The 18031-nt window shown below is 40.8% G+C and overlaps 1 protein-coding gene across 1 annotated transcript in view; it reads right to left on the bottom strand.

Annotated features, from left to right (window-relative positions):
* The window catches only part of SQLE (squalene epoxidase), a 408293-nt gene that overhangs the window by 207841 nt on the left and 182421 nt on the right, over window positions 1–18031 (bottom strand). The window lies entirely within an intron of this gene.

Below are 18031 nucleotides of genomic sequence, written 5' to 3'. Positions count from 1 at the left end.
AAGATGAATGTTACCTTTTACTGAAATAATAACGCAAGACTGAAGTATTCTTATGGAAGTACATGGGGAAACATACAGTATTTTCAACAAAAATTAAAATTGCCTGTAAATAATATACTTTACATGTATATAACCTACCATGTAATCAAAAAGGCCACAGCTTTCACACAAGTCATTTCAAAGCTGAATTTGTTACCTAATCACAGCTCTAAAATGCATGCTAATTACTTTCGTATGTTTGATAATTTATCATGGGATGCAGAAACATTATTAAGCACTTATACTAAACTGCAAGCAGTTCACAAAAGGAATTTGTTCTGATACAATCCAGATTCTGAATTCTAAGACCAAAGATGCAGTGAACGTTTGCTACACAGAAAACACTGTTCCACTTTATAGGAATTGACATGGCAGTCAGACTTATCAGTGTCTTAGGATTCCTGCATTTTTTTTTTTTTGCATAGTTAATTCTGGAAGACTCCAAGAGGCAGCAATGGGTACTTATGTATTATTGCAACCAGTTTTCTGAAGGCACCTAAGTCGTCGTATTACTGCAAAAACAGGAATATCACCATTGAAACGGGTGTATAAAGAAGTAGTACTGTGTCACTGGCGTCAGGTATGAGGCAGCGGGAGGAATAACGGTGAAATTTCAGACTCCCCCGTGCCACGCTTCATGTCTGAAGTCCCCATTTGCACTTTAATCTTTATTTCGCTCAGTCACTGTCTCCACAGCTATCGCCCTACTACCTCCTTTTCATTTGTCTTTGGAACATCAGTATTGCAAAGATGACATGCACTATTCCGATGTAATATTAATAATTCAGAAGCATGTGTACTTGTATTGTTTGAAAAGGTGTTTTTAAGGTGGATTTTGAACTTGACTTAATGTTTAACTTTATGGATAGCACTTTGCAGATTTTGCAGCCAAGTGTAAAGAAGTCATGATCTTCAGAGTGCAGTCTATTTTCAGGGGGCTTGAAGTTGAACTGTGACAGTGGTGTTTTCTTAGTGGTTTTCACGGAAATACATCTACAGAAATTGTTACAGGTGGTTTAAAGGAAGGTCTGTTTTTTTGGGGTACTTATGTTCCCGACTCTTCTTGGGAATGGCGTGACTGCCATGACCTATAACATTAAAGACGCCTGCAAAGCAGCACTCAGCTGTACAGGTCAGGAAAACCACTACCAAGCAACATGAATTTCTCCGTTGCACATATCCCTGTGTGAAAACCAAGATGACACAATAGTACTTCAGACTTTACACACCCCTTGTTAGGTTAACTGACATGTTTCTTTCAAAACTGAACAAATTATGTGCTTTCAGAAATCTGGTTGCGATAATACGCAAGTACCATATAATGTTAACCTAGATCATGACCAAATTTTAAATGAATGAACACAATAAACTGCTTATCAACCTCAGTATGATACCAGAATTTTTTATTTTGATGTCATCATCGATCCAGCCCTAATCAAGCATTAACACAAGCATTTGCTCCAAAATCCTTGTTTAAAAAAAAAAAAAAAAAAAAAAAAAAACAATAAACTGGCAAAGTCCAGTTCTCAGAAGAAATGAACAGAAATATTTATTTAGAATGTTTTGGGCAACTGTCCTTCAGGATGAGTAAAACATAAATGTAAAATACAAAGTAATACAGAGAAGTATTACAACAGTATGACACCTGAAACTTTTCTAGGCAACTCTGTCTTTCTCCTTATCCTATAATTCACTGTAAAAATCACCCGCTTGACATCTGTAATGTATTATGTAAAGTGGATAAAAGTAGACATAAGCCTCTAAGCAGAATAAGTGAGGGGGAAGGGGAGATGTGTAGGTATAACACAGAAAATGGAGCTTTTCATCCCCATCTATTGCTATGGTAAGCACAGAACTTTTCCAGCTGGTGTTAGGAGGTTCTTACTCATGAAAATCAGAACAGCATTCAAAGCTAATCCTTCTGGATGGTCTCCCTTTTAGTAACACACCCTTTATCACTGTGTCCCCAAACAAAAACCTAGACTTGCATGTAACTGCAGATTTTAGTGTCTTGTGAAGGTATTTAGTGAAGACCAACAGCAACTGGGATATGTGGTTTCATTCCATGACGATGGGTGAACATGGACTTTCTCCTCGTGTTTTTCTCTCCCTTTGTCACAGCTCATCTGTATTAACACTGGTGCACCTATGCATACTTTGTATTCCTGCAGTTGTGAACAAATATGACTGTTTGGAACTCAGATGGTTACTGTGGGCTTATGAATGAATCTCAACCTTCAGTTCTGTCTCCCTGTTTTCATATAAGCATACAAATATAAACACATGAAAATAATGAACTCCGTTCAGGATCAAACCAAGCAGTCAGTCAATCCTGATCAGGACATACGCAAAGTCAATGTCTATTCAGACCTGATACCAGAATTCAAAAACAAAGGCACAGTACAAAGCACCTCACACAAGTCTTTTCAGACCTTGAAAGAACTCTTCATAAATATCCACAAATGTTCCACCATCAAATATCAATAGGATAAATATAAACTTTTATTTAAAACAAAGTGGTAAGCACTTTCGCTGAGTAGCTTTTTCAAACCATCATATCAACATATATAAAATTACAGTGGTTAAGTATTTGTATGTATAAACACTATACCATACTCTGATATTAAGCATTTTGGGTTGCATGACATTTTGGAATCTGCTTTTGGAGTTAACAACTAACTTGTTCTTTGATCTTCTGATTATTCACTTTCTATCTTACCAATAAGCACTAGACTGTATTATGTTCATAAGATTTATATAAACTATTTTTTTAGTAACCATGATGATAAGACTGCTTTGGATGTAATGATTACATTGAGTTGTGAACACCAAATTTGTTTAACTGCATGCTGCGTGACTAATGCAAGACTGCAACAGAGTGTCTATGCTGTTGATATGCGGCTGCCAATGTATGGGTTACATTTGAGTGGTGTAAAATTTCTAATTAAATTTATATTAAAAAGACCAAGTTGCTGCTGCACAATATCTGTCACTGATGCCTTATAGAAGAAAAGTCTGAGAGGTAGCAGCTGTTCTACTGGAATGTGTTTGTGGACTAGTGCTGCAATTTACTGTATTAGCTATAGCAGTAGTTAATATAATCTGTTAACCATTTAGTCAAAGCCACTATACAGACTTTACATCAAAGTTTGTCTGAAAAGGAAACAGAAGGCTGACATTTTGTTTTTGTCAACAGAGAGCCTCCATTGTTTATGTATATCCATACAAGACAGGAACTATTCACATTTATTAGAATAACTGGAAAAGGAAACTGGTACATGAATGGATTGTTTCAGTTTAGTCTCAGTACCTGCTTAGGCATAAAGAATAGGTTAATGCATAGGTACACTCCACCTATATTAAAGTTTAAATTGGGTGTTTCCACTGAAATAGCCTATCACTTTGAGATTTCTTATAATTGACCTTATAGCTGCAAAGAATTTTCCTGGTCAAGAGCTTCAGCAGATGCTCAAGGGAGGGAGAGACTGATTTTCTAGCACAAAATAATGGTCCCACAGAAAATGGTATCCTTCCCAGGTGGCTTCATAGGAAAGTACCTTTAAGGAGACTTTACAGACTTTAAAAAAGCTACAGATAGTGAATTTGTTTCTTGATGGAACGTATAAATAGCTGCTAAATGCACTCTGAGTAGTAATACAGTCCAGAATCAAAGATTTGTGAAGATACTCCAGCGCAGAAGGTAGATTAGCTGAGAAAGAGTCATGGCCTCTAGATGAAGCCTATATGCTTTATACATTTCCCTAGTATTAGACTTCTGGGAGGAAGTAATGATTTGCACTACTCTGGACAGAAAGGCTAGGATACTGGTTTTAAAAGAAAGTGGAATAGCCATATGCATATATGTAGAGGTTCTTGTAGGGCTTGTAAGAGGGCTAAGATTGCAAGCTTCAGAATGTATGGAGAGAGGAAGGCTTCTTCAACAGGTGAAGCTAGAACAGAGGAAGCCATACCAGTCAATGTTAAAATGGAACTATCAGAATGATTTTACACTTGTACTGCTTTGCATCATCAGGGGAAAAGCATAAAGGACATATCTGCCATTTCTGGATTAAAGTTGCCCTGAGTTATTTTCCCAGTGAAGTGGTGAAGGAATAGAAGCTGCTGCAGCTTATGTTGGTTTGGGGGGGGGGGTGAAAATACCAACAGAAAGCTTGCTTCAGTTATATAAAAGTGTCCATACTACAAGGGGTTAAAAGGATACTGCTGTGGCATCATCATCACAAAAAAATTGTTTTCCTCCAGAATATGGTTGGCTACAACCAAGTGGTTGGATGACATAGCCTGTTCCCAAACCCTCACTGCTTTTCAACACAGGGAGAAGGAGTGCCCTACCACTGCCACATTGTCTGAGGGGATGGTTATCAATCCCTTGGGTAGAGAATCCTTAAAATACTTAAAGGGTAAGAAGGACTACCCTCTTTTCCATAACACTGATGTGAAGAATGACCTTCATCTGTGCCCATACAATACGGACCATTTGTCTTCAACAATCCCCCTCCTGGATAGAAGTATCTGTGGTGACTACCACCAATGAAGTGACAACCTGGAATGGATTTCCTCAAACCAAATTGGGAAGAAGTATACATTACTGTAAATATGGCCTACAGACTCTGGAAATTTTGAATCTTTGCGATACATGTCTGATCTCTGACATTCCACTGATACATTCTCTAGTGGTTCCTGGCAAAAAACATCACAAAAGCTAGCATTGCCTTCAAGCCTAAGGCCCCAAGACAAAGGTCGGTGATAGCATAATGCAAAACTAAAGTCTGGCAAACTACATGAGACTGAATCCTGTATAACAGGAGGTAGGCCTGCACATAACCATATCCTGACTGTAGCCTGTGAATGCTCTCAACAAAGACTCAGCAATGCTCAAGTGTTCACTGTTAGGACTGACACAGGCTGATCACTGACTCATTAGCAGAAATTAAGTTGTTTACTGGATGAAGCAGTTAGGAGCAATTTTCCAAGAAGGGAAATACTTTGGCTTCTTTCAACCTCTGGTTCACTTCAGCTACAAACATACACTTGCTAAGCACCTTAGGGGCTATGATGAGATCAAAAAGAAGAGAGTTTAACTGATAGTATCTGGCTCCAACTCTTAGACTCTCAGTCTATCCTCATATGAACATGGGTGTTCTGGAGGTTGAAAGAGCACATCCAGCCTCCTTCTAAGCACAGGACATATTGCACACTAACTATGCGAAAGGTGTCCTTGGGAACAAAGCTATTGCAACTGCTCAAGTCTGGAAGAAGCTAAAGGTTCTCCATCTTCTTTAGTACTAAAAAGAACCTGGAGTAATACTCTAACCTTTTCTGATTTGATGGGACCTCTTGGGTGGTTTCTTTTTCTGGATGGATGCTGGCCTCTCCTCTTAGTGTGATTTTATTTATTTATTTACATTTGTTGACCGGGAGTGTCCGACTGGACGTAGATCCATTTTCAGTGGAGGCCATGGGAGAAAAGCTCCACAGTTAAAATAAACAGACAGTAGTTACATTGGATTACATAGCAATTAACAATTTAACATAGCAATTAATTACAAACATATTTACAGATGAAGAACATAGTACATCAGTAGACAACTAGACTCTTTATCTGCGAAGTACATAACAGACATTAACAAATGTTACAATAAGAAGTTCCTGCTATATAATAAGTACTAGGCTTATGAGCATCTGAGCTTGCTATAATCAAGGTAGTTAGTGGGGTGGAAAGAAAGGTAGTGGTTGGATGGGGTAGGTGATATTAGAGTGATTTTCTGATGGGATGAGATTTTGGGAAAAGGTAGAAAACTGGCTTAAGTGCATTAAGACACGGTGTGATAGGGGACTGTATACACTGGTCATTACTGTCCTTATTCACCTGTCTTCAGTGATGGCCAGCCATGCATCAAAGTGTAGGGTCAAATGGCCCCTGACTAGCATCAGCATGGTAATAACAGGTAAGAACTCAGGAATTATGTTGTTGAGTACAGAAAGCTGGACTGTGATCACCCTGCTGTTGATGGGCACACCTCCTTTTTTTTGGGGTGGGTGGACTAAATCTGAGGGAAATGGGATCAGGGAGTTAGTGCTTAACAAAATGTAAACTACATACAGGGAAGTCTTATTTTACTGTTATTACAGTTACATTTTTAAATAAAAAACATCCATTACACAATATTAGTACCACAAAGTCAGTAACCGTCATCCAAACTATTACATGACATGATGAAACCTGTTTAATGATACATCTGAAAGACAGCATTCGGGCTTCTTCCCATTCTTCTCCATTAGTGCAGCAGCCTATTGCTTCCTCGCCATGCAAGGCTACCATGTTGTGTTTTACTTTCACTAGTTACCCAAGTTACCTCTGTCTTCTTAGTCTCATCCTTCCCATTTCTCATGACAGAGAACCTATTTTATTCCTTTTCGTCACCAAATATGAAAAACCAGCAGTTTTTTCATTGTTGTAAGATCATGCTTCCTTTTCAAATTATTTCACAATTTTGATTCCCAGCAGAATGAAATCTGACATCCTGCAACCTCAGATCCCTGTTGTTATTCCATGCAAGACAGAAGCATTACTCCAGGGACAGTGAACCAAACTATATATTATGGTCTCTACTGTTATGGGACAAGATCAGCTTATTAAAAATGTATATTAATTTCAGTTTCATTGATAATGCTATAATATGATTGTTAAAATGCAAACATAATTTGTATGCAGGGCTGGGAAAAATACAGCTTCATAAGCTAGAATTATTGCTGTGCCTCAACTGCATTCTTTTAATATGTAACAAGGAAAAAGTAAGTGATGTATGAATTCAAGGCATGTTTAGCTATTGTAAAAGGAATTTGTTAGCCTAACTCCTCCAGGCTAGGGGTGTGTTGTTGCTAGGGAAGGTTTGAAACATCCAAGGTCAGAAAACAAGACCCCTTGAAAGCAGGTGGGCCATATACAGGAAGGTGTTCACATGAAGTCCAAGGCGAAAATCACGAGGGATGAGGACATTTGCAAAGTTTTTTATTAGTCAGAGTCACTGTAATGTAAGAAAGCTGCATGAAAAGTTTGATAAGAAAAATGTACACAAATACAGTTTTTCTATGTAAAGTGAGACTGATTTACCAACTGCTATGAAGATCATCTCCCAGCGCTGTAAGAATAACATTTCTGTTTGCACATCCTGAAGGTTTTTTCCTGACTGAAGGCATATAAGATAAATTCTTTATTTATTTATTTATGACTTTAATACTACTGACAAGCTGTCTCTGTACTTCCATTCTGGAAAGCCTCTAGGAGATCTGAACTCCTGGTCAAAGGAAACTACAGATCCAATGTAATCACGGATACCCTCCACTTCTACATGCCTGTGCCCTTCTTCCTAGGAGAAAACAGGATCCTGATACATATGGGGAGGTAGGGTGGGTAGAAGAAAGTACTGCAAAAGTAACCACAGCTCCTTTATGGGCTAAGTCAAGTAGGAAGTCACTTAAATGTCGGAGCAGATATCTGGAAATCAGTGCAGATGACTGCTTGTGCTTGGAACTGTTGTCTACTCATGTTTATGGCCAGCTCTTATCTGAACTACTGAAACACTGAGCATGTGCTGTATTTCACCTGCATACAATGGTAGCATTTCATATAGCAGTTACAGACAGAGATGAGCACAGACCAGGGAACTTGTTGGTTAGTTCTGGGGTGGTACTTATTTAGTACTGGAATGTCTGCAGATGTGCAATGCAGAAAGGTGGGGTTCATTTTGGATGTTGTTGGTGCAGCATTAGTGGGGCTTATTTTGAAATATGTGGGTGTGGGGAAAACAAATTCTATAAAGCATTAACAATGCTAATTGGTGGTTTGTTTAATCTGACCAAATGTGCTGTATCTGTTAACTATGATGACTACTACAGCTAATGTCTTATTCAACAGGGCCATATGAATCAGTCTAAACTGCTACTGCTAAGCAGAATCTACAAGAACATCTCACCCTCTTTTAGCTGCCCAGTACTGTAACGGGTAGTAATCACAGGGGTAAGTTACGGTGACTACTGGTGAACTATTACAGTGACTATCACAGAAAAGTACAGTTTTGTACCTACCATAAATGTAGATGTTCGAGGATCCACATTGCTGCAGTCCTAACTATTGGGTAGTCCGCTGTCCAGTCGGCCCGAATACCAAAGTATATGGCTGACGTCGGTCAGGGCGCATTAGACTGACGTCAGTACGTCAGGGTACTAATGCGCATGACCGACGTCATATCCTCAGTCTTTTCTTGCCCCAGATGTCAGAAGACCCTGAAAAGATAAGGCCAAAACCAAAAACTCCCAACATACCTGCACCAAAATATATATATACAAAATATACAAAATTAGCAGAATATAACCTCACCTACACAACCACCCCTAAACACAGAGGGGAAGGAGGGTAAGTAAATTGGACTGCAGCAATGTGGATCCTCGAACATCTACATTTATGGTAGGTACAAAACTGTACTATGTTCTTCATTCCACATTGCTGCAGTCCTAACTATTGGGTAGAATCCCAAAGCAGAGGTAAGGGAGGCTGGCAAATCATAAGGAAGCAGGAACTGACAACATGCCCTGCAAAATAGCTGTGGCAAAACCAGCCCTAGACTTAGAGTAGAGAGGAAGGTGATAATGCTTAGAGAAAGTATGCACTGAACTCCAAGTAGCTGCCTCCAAAATATCCTTAGTTGCCACCCCTCAGAAATGCTGTTGAAGTGGCAGTAGCCCTAGTGGAATGAGGCCTAATCCCAGCTGGAATCTCCTTGCCATGATGGGAATAACAAAATGTAATGCAACACCCAATCCATCTAGAAATAGTTTGTTTTGACACAGGCTTGCCCTGAGAACTCAAAGCAAAAGAAACAAACAACTGCTGAGACTGCCTAAAATCCTTAGTCCTGCTCAAATAATAACGCAATTGCCTGTGTACATCTAAAGTGTGCAAAATCTTTTCCCCTTTATTTTGGGGATCTGCATAAAACGTAGGCAAATGAATAGTTTGGTTTAAAGCCACACTAGAAACCACCTTAGGCATAAAGGAAGGATTAGTACGTAAAGATACTCTATCCTTATGAAAAATCAAAAGGCTCCACTGCCATAAGGGCCTGCAACTCAGAAACCCTTCTTGCAGAAGTAATGGCCAACAAAAAAGCAGTCTTCCATGACAAGTATTTCAATTCAGTAGTAGCCGAGGCTCAAAAGGTTGTAGAGTAAGCTTCTCCAACACAAAATTGAGATCCCAAGCAGGAGTAGGAGCTCATTGGGGTCTTATATTCTTTGCCCCTCTAAGAAATTGCTTGAACAAAGGATGCGAAAACAGCGGTGGGTCACAATCATAGTGAGCTGAGATTGCTGCAGCATGAATCTTAATGGAAGAGAAAGACAAACCTTTGTCCAATAACTCAGTAAGATATTGAAGAGCCACACTCAAATTCGGCTCAGAAATCTCCAAATTGTTTGCTGCACTCCAAAATAAAAATCTCTTCCATTTTTCTGCGTACACTTTCCTTGTACTAGGTCTCCTGGCTTCCATAATCACATTTAAAACTTGTTGAGGAAGTTGAGACCTGCTGTCTTTCAAAACAGAATATGCCAGGCTGTTAGATGAAGAGAGTGAAGCTTGACATTGAGCAGGTGACCGTCTCTCTGAGACAACAGGTGTGGAATCAAGGGTAAAGGCCATGGAGGCTTCTTTACCAGACTCCTCAGTAATGGGTACCAGTGCTGCGAGGCCAATCTGGAGCTATTAAAATCATCCTTGGCTTGTCTTGTCTGACCTTTAGAAGCACCTTTGGAAGAAGAGGCAGAGGTGGAAGCATACACATGAAGATTTTTCCAACTGAAAGAAAGAGCATCCACTTTCCAAGCTGTGTGATGAAACCTCTTTGTGCAAAACTTTGGCAGCTGGTGGTTTAGTGGAGAAGCGAACAGATCTATGTCTGGAGTTCCCCAGGACACTGTCAACTTTTGAAATACATGAAGATCCAGTTTCCACTCGTGGGGATCCATGATTTGTCTGCTTAACACACCTGCTAAGGAGTTCTGTGCTCCGGCAGAAACCTTGCCTGAAGAGTTAGTTGCAAGCTGAGCGCAGTCTCCCATAAAATCATTGCTTGCCTGCACAATGGGTAAGAATGTGTTCCCCTTGTTTGTTGATGTACCACATGACAGTTGTGTTGTCTGTTAGAATCAACACCTGCCCTGGAAGAAGTAACTCCTTGAAAGCCATTAATGCAAACTGGACTGCTAACATCTCCTTCATGTTGATATGTAGATGCTGTAGTCTGGCAGGCCACTTGTCTTGTATCCACTTTCCATTTAGATGAGCTCCCCAAGCAATGTCTGAGGCATCTGTCGTTAGAATTTGACTCGCCTCTGGCCGGGTCACAGAGAGTCCCTTGTTTAGGTGACATTCCTGAGCCCACCACAAAAATTCCTTTTGAATGCAAGGTATTATTTGAATGACAGTGTCCAAATCCTGGCAGTGCTGTGTCCATACATTTTGAGATACCATTGTAGCTTCCTCATATGCAGTTTGGCATTGGGAAGCACCAGAATACAAGATGCCATGAACCCTAAGGCTTGAAGGACTGTCCTTGCAGTCAGCCCGGACTGAAGAGATAGTTGATGGAAGTAACTGGAAAGATTCTTTTGTTTGTCCGGGGTTAAAAAGGCCATCTGGGCTGCTGTATTCAGTCTCACACCCAGAAAGCACATGTCTTGAGGGGGTACTAGACTGGACTTTATTTCGTTCACAGAATACCCTAGGCATCTTAGCACTGCTATGACATATTCCAAATGCTGTAGAAGGTCTTCTTTTTCTTGAGCCAGAATCAGGCAATCGTCCAAGTAAGGATAGATTTGAATTCCTTTTAGCCTGAAGAAAGCTATCACTGGAGCCAGAACCTTTGTGAATACTCTGGGCGCAGTAGATAAGCCAAAGGGCAATGCAGAGAACTGATAATGAGAATTTCCAGCTCGAAAACGCAGATACTTTCTGCAACTTAGTCTTATAGGCACATGAAGGTAAGCTTCCTTGAGATCTAAAGTTACCATCCAGTGATCTTTGCCCAGCAGAGGTAAAAGCTGTTGTAACGTCAACATTTTGAACTTGGGAATGTCCAGATAAGTGTTGAGGATAGATAAATCCAAAATTGGTCTCCACGTGTTCCCCTTCTTCGGTACTAGGAACAGGCGAGAATAAAATCCTAGGCCCCTTTCTGGCACAGGAACCGGCTGAATGGCCCCTATTTGGAGTAACAGAGAAATTTGCTTGTGAGCCTCTTGTCTTTGTAGAGGAGGAATGTCTGGCATGCCTTTGAAAGGAGGCAAGGTATGGAAATAAAACCTGTAACCGTGGTGAATGATATCCAGAACCCATCTGTCTTGGGTAATTAAATCCCAATTTTCTTTGAAAAGAGACAGTCTTCCTCCCAACGGTGCTGCCAGGCGAGAATGAACTGGCAGCTGAAAAGGCAGGTCATTGGGTCTGCTTACGAAAGGACTGACCCCTGCCCTCACCAGAAGTCTGAGCAGGGGAACTCCCTGTCCTAGGCCTAAAAGAACCCTGAGCTCTGCCCCTACCACGTCTAGACCTACCCCTAGACTGGGAATCATAAGCAGGATAAGTCCATCCCTTAGCAGGCCAATTTCTACTAAACTTCGGAGGCTGCACCTGCAAAAAATCTTTAACAGTTTGCATAGACTTAGCCTTGTCCTCCATTTTCTTCAAAACTGCTTCCACAGGCGAACCAAACAACACATCAGACTGCAAGGGAGCATCCAAAATCCGTGTCTTAACATGCTCAGCTAAATTCTGATCTCTCAACCAGGCGTGCCTACGAAGAACAGAACCAGTGGCAGCCACCCTGGAGGAGGCCTGCACAGCATCAAAACCACATTGCAAGGAATGTTTACCCACCTGTTCAGACACATGAACTAAATCCTGCAACTCTTTACACTCAATACCTTCCGCCAGAGCATCCACCTTAGATTTCAACTGTGAAAGAAGATAATTCTGATATTTTAACATGTGAAACTGACAATTCAACGCCCTCATGGCTAAAGTGGAAGAAGTATACACTTTCTTTCCCCATCTATCCAAAGCCCTTGCCTCTTTATCAGGAGGGACAGGATTTTTAACAACTGAGGCCTTCACACCTTTAGGCCCCTGAGAGACAGTTTCGGGTCTGCCCTAGGACTCTTAAAAGATACTTATGAGCTTCAGGCACCCTATAATACCTATCCGGTTTAACTGGGGCAGGAGGCAAAGAATCAGGATTCAGGGAAGCCTCTGCAAAACATCTTCCACCACATTCAAAACAGGAGGTATAGCTAAAGGCCTATGCTGGGGTAAAACAAGAATTCCCTAAGCCTTTTCCTGGAATCAGAGAAATCTTGACCTTCCCATTTAAAATGCTCCCTCATGGAATGCAGAGTCTCTGAAAATGAAAAATCCTCAGGAGGGAAGCTGAAGGAGTAGAATCATCCACATCAGAATCAGAATAAGGAGGGTACTCCTGCAAGTCTTCAGCCAAGACTCAGAAGCCTCCGAGCATTGCTCAAAACTCTCAAACTCAGGTTCCACCCTAGGCCTCTTATCAGGAGGGGGCATAGAACCCCTTATCATAGTAATCAAATCCTCTGCCATTTTAAGCATATGTTTCTTAGGCAAAGACCCTGAAGCACTAGGAGAAACCCCCACTGATGCAAAACTCGGCCTGCCCCTCAAAGAAGCCTTGGAAACAGAAGGGGAGGCTCTGACCACCTTAGGAAGAGAGGGAAGAACAGCCACCTGAGAAGCCCCTCAGCCTGGCCTACTTCCTGAGAGGATACATCCTGTAACAGTAAAGTCTCTCCCTGAGACTCCAAAGAAACACCTGGCAAAACCTCCGGCTCCACTGAGCCTCTAAAGAACCGACGCCTGGGACTGTCGGTTCTTCCACTCTAGGCTTTGCTGTTTTGTCCTTGCGCTTTTAGCGAAGCGGCGTCGGAGCATCCGGCGGCATTTTATAATTACAACGCTTCCCAAACACTAACCTGGCACAGTCTAACCTTCTCTTAATAGTGCGTTTGTTAAATCTAGCACAAGAGCGGCATCCAACAACGTCGTGCTCAGGCCCTAAACAAGGTATACACAAAGTATGGTAATCCCTATGAGGTATCTGTTTCCCACAAGAAATACAGTTATTCACTTTTTCTGACATCCGGTTAAATACTGAGGCAAGAAAAACCAAAATATTCCCCAACGGGGTACTTAGCCAACTTTGATTCGGTCTGAAACTCTGGCTTCAGAAACTTTCAGAACGCCAACCTGCACTCGCAAAATTGCTTCTGCATCGGACCATGCGGCAAAAAAGACTGAGGATATGACGTCGGTCATGCGCATTAGTACCCTGACGTTCTGACGTCAGTCTAATGCGCCCTGACCGACGTCAGCCATATACTTTGGTATTCGGGCCGACTGGACAGCGGACTACCCAATAGTTAGGACTGCAGCAATGTGGAATGAAGAACATCTTAAGTTTATAGAAAAGAAAGCCTCCTGAAGATTGCAGGATATGGTCAGATGCTGCAGGAGTGGTAACCGATGATGTTATATGTACGACCAACACTACAGCTTCGTAGTAATGATACTCATGACTGCCGTATATATTTGTGTTTTTTGAAAAGCATAACCATACACCTAAATATATAGGCCTTCAAATACTCACAGAATGTGAATATTTAATATTCTGTAATGATGTGTTTTCTTTTCAGTATGTAAATGCAAATTAGGTCCAAAACAGTATATCTGGAATAAAGCACATTGGTAACATTCAATTTGGAATTGCTTTTGAATATTTTATTTAAAAATGGAAGTCTCAATACTCAGAATCTGCATTTTAACTGCTTCTTTTTTGCTTTTCATATGAAAACCATAGTAGGATGAAGGACTCTGAAGTAGTCATACAGCAGCATATTACAACAAAGTTACAAAAAGACTGAGAGATCAAATCCATCAGGCATTTTTTCCCCTCTCAGTCTTCACCCCACCACCATCACACACATGCCCACCCATTTATCACCACCATTTTATTCTGTAACCTCATATGCTAACGTTCTTGCGTCAATTTGTTTTCTGAACCTGGACAAATAATTTCATTTAAAGAGGCATCTGAATTAGAAATGAATGCCAATACCAATATTCTAATATCAGTGGCCTGCTGCAAGCTAAATATACTATTATTGTAAAAATATAATTATTTCTAATTTCCTTATCACATTATATCAACCACTGCTGTACTCACTGCTTTGAAACATGAACATTTTCTAACAATACCAATTCCACAGCCCTATTCAGCTCTGTAAGACATATACCTCATACCTTATACATTTAACAGCTCAAATAGAATCTTCAGGTTGGTAAATGACCCGAATACTGGATGAAATCTACTGCCATATTCAAAGAGGAAAACATCTTACCTGGTCCAAAGTAATTACTCTGTGTAGCTCTTTATTTCAAACCCTACAGACATTGTATTCCCCATTCTATCTGATTAACAGCAATAACTGTTTGAAATTACCAGCATAACATAAATGAAGACCAACACGGAATGGCTGATACTTCACGGCCTAATGTTTTCTAGGAATTTATTACACACACATTCAAGTTGTTTCTAAATGAAATGGATATCTGCAGAAGCTAGACGTGTGTAAGAGAAAGTTAGCAAACATTAATAAAAAAAAAGTTTCTTAGAATAATATTTGTCCATGCCATGTGTCCTTAATTGACAAAATGTTTCTGTGCTTTCTGATTCCTTCATATTTTAAGCATTTAACTGAACATAGCTCAATTCCCTCATGAAGTGATTAATTGTAATTATCCAGTGCTCACAATGTGACTGTATCTTAACTTGTCAAATGTTATCATTGCACATTCATGCAATATTTGCTTACTATACAGTGCTGCACTTACCATTAAAAAGCACTGACCCTCCCTTTTTGTGACATCATTCACGATGTTCTAACAATCCTGCCCTCGGCATTTCTAGATTCCTTTCTGACACTACCAAGTCTGTTTTCATTCCCATGGCAGAACCAACAGTGCTCATATTCGTTCCGGTACATTTCCTACTCATTTGTTTTAAGAAAAGGCAATATACTTAAGTATAAAGTAATACACTAATGTTCAACAGTGATGATACTCTCCTTTGCAAGAGAAAATAAAGGAAAATTTTCTGATGTTAAATTGCTCTGATGCATTACTTTATTTATTGGTTATCTCTGTTTTCATTTTCAGACCACTTCCTGTATTTACTCCTCAACCTGTGCTCTTTGTGTGCTATATTGAATTTTCATAACATTTAAAAGTCCTAGAATTAGAGGCAGGAAGCGATAGACTTACTCTGTCTCTATGTAAAAAAATGAAAGTCCATGTAAAATAAATAACTAACCTAACAAATAAGTGAAATGCTGATAGACTGTTCTTCAACCTCCATTCGCCAGACTGGGTACCTGAAAGAGTTATTTTAGGCACGTTAAGCAGTGCTTTAGCTGTTTAACAGTGTAAAATAAAAAAGAAGGGGAAAAAAGTAAAATAAAAAAGCGTGTGTGTGTGTGTGTGTGTGTGTGTGTGTGTGTGTGTGTGTGTGTGTGTGTGTGTGTGTGTGCGTTTTTGTCTATGTGTGAGAGTGTATGTGTGTGAGAGAGAGAGAGAGATCGAGTGAGCTAATACTTTACACTCCCTAAGCAGTGGTTTTGCTGTTTAGCGAGTGCAAAAAATAAATAAACAGTAAAAAGTGTGTGTGTTGCTGTCTGCGTATACGAGTGAATGCCTGTGTCAATGCAGAAGATGCTGTGTGTATGGGTGTGGGTGAGACAGAGAGAATGTGTGAAGAACGGGTGCTTTTCCCTGGCAGCAGCATTAGTGACGAGGTTTCCGAACCTCTCAAATTCTTAGCACAACAAATATGGACAGAGCCACAAATAATGAGACAATAAAGCACCAAGGGCCAGAGCTTAAATATTGCTCTTATAAACTTAGGAAGCTGACATTGTGAACAGCGAGCGCATTTCCCGGGTAGCAGCATCAGTGACGACGTTTCCGAACCTCTCGACCTCTTAGCACAACAAATATGGACACAGCCACAAATAATGGGAGAACAAAGGGCCAAAAATAGGGCCAGATCTTAAATATTGCTCTTATAAACTTAGAAAATTGCTAGAATAACAGGGTTAGCATGCATTTGGTAAAGCAGAATTATGTGCATACCTCGGACTTCTTGGCAGAAGAAATATAACAGAAAGCCTCAAATAATGAGGAACAAATGACCAAAACAGTAACGGATTTTAAATATTGCTCTGATAAAGTTAGAAAGTTATTAGACTAACAGGGTTTCATATAGGTTCATAGGTTGGTACTAGGCTATTGGCCCTAGGGCCTATACAAGCCTAGCCATAACAATTCCCTGACTATTTCTTCCCACAGTATTTACTTCCCTGGACCCCCATCTAGCAGGGCGACTGACGTGATCCTCGGGGTGAATTTTCCTATCTCCCATCCAATCATCAAGGTTCCTTTTGAAGACGACCAAAGAGGTGCTCTGATTGACATGTATGAGCAGTCTATTCCAGAGTCTGGGGAGTCTCTGGGTCAGGAACCTATCCTTCTAGCATGTTTTGTTCATTGTGATGACAAGTTTAGATCCCTGGAGCATGTGTCTCTGAGGGACTGGGATTTATTTAAGTGGAGCATGTCCAACAGCTCTGGGTTTGACATGGCCTTGTATGTTAAGCAGAGATCGCCTCTGAGTAGATGATATGTGACAGTATAGCTGGAGTTTTTTTAGACGGTCAGCATAGGGCATCTGCTTTAGGCCTATGATTCTTTTAGTGAGGTATCTCTGTGGCCTTTCCAGTTGTTGTAGATGTCTTGAGAGGTACATACCAAATGGGGCGTTGTATTCTATAATGGGTCTAATGAGGGATGAGTACAGTGGGACAATGACCTCCTTTTTTCTGGATGAAAAGCCCTTAGTGATGAGGTGTGCCACATAGAAGGATTTCCTGACTGTTGTGGCGATGTGGTTGTCGAAGGTGAGACCACTGTCCCTGTGTCCTAAGTCTCTTATCACATTTTTGGTGTTTAGTGTACTGCAACCTATGTGGTAATTCGCGGGTACATGTTTTTTCCCCAAAGGGGATAACTATATATTTCTTGGCCTGGCTCTGGCACCAAGCATCTGTTTCTGTAAGGCCCTTTTGTAGAATATCCACATCATTTGGGGATTCAATAATGGCTCCCAGTTTGCAGTCATCTGTGAACTTTGTTAGCCAGAGTCCCTTAGTGTTGGCCTGTACTTCAGAGAAGTAGATGCCAAACAAGAGCGGTCCCAGGACTGAACCCTGAGGTACTTCACTTGTCTGGAGCTGGATTTGGAGACGGCTACTTTTGCAGTGTGGGTTCTGTCAGTAAGCCAGTTGGCAACCCATCGAGTGACATAGGGATTAATGTCCAGCTTAGTAAGATTATCTATGATTCCAGAGTGGGGGATGGTGTTGAAGGCCTTGAAGAGGTCCAGATAGGCTGTGTGGACCACCTTACCCTTGTCCACGGCTCTGGAGACTGATTCGAAGAAGTCAGTCAGATTCAAGAGACAAGATCGGCCCTTCACGAACCCAAACTGGGTGGGGTCCAGTGTTTGAAGGTTGCCAATGTCTTTGTTTATAAGTTCCATGATAATACGTTCCATGGCCTTGCAGATCAGGCTCGTCACACAGATGGGGCAGTAGTTCCAGGGATCCAAGGTGGATTCCCCCTTGTGGAGTGGGATAACTGTAGCTGTGCACCACTCAGTAGGTACGAAGCATGAGGTGAGGTTATAATTAAACATGACACTTAGGTGAGGTGCCAGTTCATTTTGTAGTTCATGTAGTACACAGCCTGGGATGCCGTCTGGTCCCATGGATGCTG

This window comes from Protopterus annectens, chromosome 6.part0, assembly GCF_019279795.1.
Source record: "Protopterus annectens isolate FY-2018-M chromosome 6.part0, PAN1.0, whole genome shotgun sequence".
NCBI classification, from domain to species: domain Eukaryota; kingdom Metazoa; phylum Chordata; order Ceratodontiformes; family Protopteridae; genus Protopterus; species Protopterus annectens.
This window is presented reverse-complemented; position numbering and strand designations above follow the sequence as displayed.